This window comes from Ochotona curzoniae, unplaced genomic scaffold (assembly GCF_017591425.1).
Source record: "Ochotona curzoniae isolate NIBS_2020 unplaced genomic scaffold, NIBS_Ocur_1.0 patch306, whole genome shotgun sequence".
NCBI classification, from domain to species: Eukaryota; Metazoa; Chordata; class Mammalia; order Lagomorpha; family Ochotonidae; genus Ochotona; species Ochotona curzoniae.
Window position 1 is genome coordinate 30,310 of NW_024466869.1, and position 3,930 is coordinate 34,239.

A 3,930-nucleotide genomic window follows, 5' to 3' on the forward strand; every position below is an offset into this window, starting at 1 on the left:
TAGGAGTGAGCTTGCTTCCAGCTCAGTGCATACATGACTCATTGTTGTCCCTCCTGTCTCAAAGCCTTTGATACACTGTGAAAAGTGGCACCTGTTCTGTCACTGGTGGAGTTCTGGATCTGCTGGCCGTTTGGTCTGGGGGTTACCCAGACCTGTTTCTGGTGGAACCTGTAGAATGCCATGCCACTGAGCTAGAAATGAGTTCACTCCTAGGTTATTGCATGCGTAGTCCTGTCCCAAAGCTTATGCCTCCTTACACAAAGTGGTGCCTATTGTGGTTCTGGTGTTGGTCTGGGCTATGAAATCAAACTGTTCGTGCACCAGAAGTTTGGAATCTGCAGCTCTGTCTCTGTTCCTGGTTGAATCATATAAATCGGCAGGACCAGCAGTTCTTTGTCTGGGTTTACCTCCTGAACTCTCCTTTCCCCCTGGCTGCTGGTGGAGCTCAGTTCACCAGTCACTGACTACCACTGGTCACTGCAACGCCACACTGTTATCTCCACTGCTTTCCCATGTTCTCCAGTCTCCAGGTTCACGTCTTCCATCAGCCTATCCTCTCCTATTTCCTGGAATATGCCCTCTCTGCTTCACCCTGGGTAATGATTCTCCGTCTGTTTAAAAATGTCCTTGCCCTATTCCCACAGTGAGGTTAAACCTCATCCATGTTTGAATGACTATCAAGTAAATAATAAATTAAGTAATATCAGTGCTAATGAGCATGTAGGTTATAGTGTGGAGATGTACCTTAATTCATTGTTGGTGAGAATGTAAACTCTTACAACAGTTATAGAGGACAGAATGGAGACTCAAAGATCTGAAAATGTATTTACCAAATGACACAACCATTTAACTCTCATAATTTCGCCAAAGAAAATGAAATTAGAATCTTTATACTGCAGGTCTATTGTAGTTCAGCTCACCTTGGGCTGATTAAGAATATATCAGTTGATGACTAGGTAAAGAATATGTGATACATTTACACCATGGAATATTACTCTGCTATATAAATGAATCAAATCTCATTCTTTGTAACAAACTGTATGCAACCAAACATAGTATGCTTAGTGAAACAAGCCAGGCTCAGAAGTGCAAATATCTTGCTTTTTCTGATATGTCTATTAATAGAGAAGACACAAAAATGTGTAAGAATGGGGAGTTTTAGCCATTGCTTATACACTTGTGGAATTGCAGTCTTTCTAGCTTTTATTTGTTGAATATTATGATTAGTGGTGAATGAGGCTTAAAATTATGTCTTTGAAAGAACAGGGTAGTAAGCCAAGTTTGGTTGAACTATGGCTATGGAACATGTAAATTTTGTTTTCTATGTACTAATTCAAAAATTGTAAAGCATGTAATCTCATTTCAAATAGCTGCAAATACAGTATGTTCTCAGGTATAAGTGTAACCAGAGTTGTGAAAGATCTCTATGATGAGAATTATAATAACTGACCAAAAAAAAGCAAAGGGCACAGAAGGACATGGAAAGACATTCCATGTGCATGTACTAGAAGAATAAGGATTGTTCAAATATGATAAGGATATTAAAATATAAGTATTATTATTATAATATTAAAATATAATAAGGATGTTAAAATACGTTAAAGTGATTATGGATTTAATGTAATACTTATAAGAAATACCAACTGTATTTTATATAGCACTATAACAAGCTTCAAAAGTTGTATAGCTGGAGTAGGTGTTTGGTACTAGTTAAGATGCCATTAGTGAAACTACTACTAGAAATATAGAGGAAGCAGTTCAGGACATTGTATTAGGCAAGAGGGAGTTTTTTTACATTTATTTGTTTTTTATTGGAAAGGCAGATACACAGAGAGGAAGGGAGACAGAGAGGAAGATCTTCCACCTGCTATTTTGCTCCCCAAGCAGCCACAACGACTGAGCTGAGCCAATCTGAAGCCAGGAGCCAGGAGTTTCTCCCAGGTCTCCCACATGGGTACAGGGACCCAATGCTTTGGGCTGTCATCTGCTGCTTTCCCAGGCCATAAGCAGGAAGCTGGATGGGAAGCTGGGCAGCCAGGATTAGAACTGGTGCCCATGTGGGATCCCAGCACATTCAAGGCAAAGACTTTAACTGTTAGGCTATTGCACTGGGCCCTAAGGTTTATTTATTTTTATGGAAAAGTACAATTTACAGAGAGAAGGAGAGACAGAGAAAAAGATGTTGCAGCTGCTGGCTCACTCCCCAAGTAGTAACAATGGCAGGAGCTGAGACAAGCCGAAGCCAGAAGTTTCGTCTGGGTCTCCTGCATGGGTGCAGGATCTCAAGGGTTTGGGCATCCTCAACTGCTTTTCCGGGTCAGAAGCAGGGAGTTGATTGGGACTGGAGCATCTGGGACAGGAATGAGCACTCAACAGGATCCCGACACATCCAAAGCAAGGACTTTAGCCACTAGGATTCCATGTGAAGCCAGCAAGGATATTTTTAAAGCACAACACACACAAAGGAAAATAGGCAAATGGGGTTTTACAGAAACCAAGAGCTTGTGCATAGCAAATGAGAACATCAAGAATGAAGACATGGACAGGACAAAATGTTTGCAAGCTATACATATGTCAAGAAGTTTTCCAGAGTGCATGAGGAACTCAAATATCTCAAAAGCAAAGAAAGGAATAATTCAGTTAGAAAATCATCTGTAGATCTAGTCAGACATTTCTCAAAGGAAGGCATATATAGCATCAACACATAAGATAAAAACACTCAATTTTTCTGATACTCAGTGAAATTAAATCAAAATTAAGTTATCCCCACCTATTAACTGGTCTTTGTCAAAAACACAAAGGTGATATGTGCTGCTAGGGAATTGGAAAAAGAGTAATTCTTTCATACTGTTGGCAGGACTATAAATTAATTCAATTTTTATGGAACCAAGAACTCAACACCCTCAAAATAGAACTACTGTATGATTCAGTAATTCCATTACCAGCTATACATCTTAGGGAATTGAATTCAGCCTTTTAAAGGGACACCTGAATTTTCAGGTTTGTTGCATCACTCTTTGCAGTAGCCAAGTGGTGGAAACAACTCAGTTTTCCATCTTCTGGTGAATAAATTAAGAAAGAGTAGTAATATACATAGTGGCATTGTACTCAGCAATGAGAAAAAATGAAATCTTGACATGTGCAATAGATCTGTGATTAGAAGCCATAGGGTAATGAGTTAAGCCAAGTACACAAAGACAAGTATTCCATGATCTCACTTATGTATGTGGAGTCTAAGAAGAGTGATCTTATAAGTGAAAAATATGACAGTAGTTACAGGCTGGAAAATACCAAAGCTAGGGTTAAGAAGAGGAGTAAGACGTCTGGGATTCCATCACACAGTGTGATTCCTGTGGATAATGGTGATATATTACATATTTCTGTATTTTAAAACACTGGATAAAGTACTGAGAGATTTTCAGCATAAAGAAAGTAAATGTTTAATCTGTCTAGAAATAACATGATGCAAATAAGTATTATCATTTAGTACCTCAGTATAATTTGTATGTGAAATTTTTTTCAAATAATAACAAAATTTCTGTTTCTATACCTATTTTATTTACAGAAAGAAGCTTCACTAATTTCACAGTATAAATTCAGAAACATAGTAATACTTCACTTTAGATCCTCCCTCTTGCCCACCAATCACCCTCCTCAATTAGTTAAAAAAAAATTTCAATGGTATACTTGTATTTCACTTGCAACCACAGATTTAAGATCCATTGGCAAAAATTTAAGCAATAATACCTAGGGAACAAACCACTATTTCTCAATACTGTTGACAGAGGTTGTAAACCACAATCAGATCCTAGGATTTCAGTCTTGTTTAACTGATTGCATTTTATGTACTCTGTATAATAGTTTCATGTGTCAGGGGAAACATGAAATTTGTTGGAGACACATTTATCTCACTATGCACAATGGTTCCAG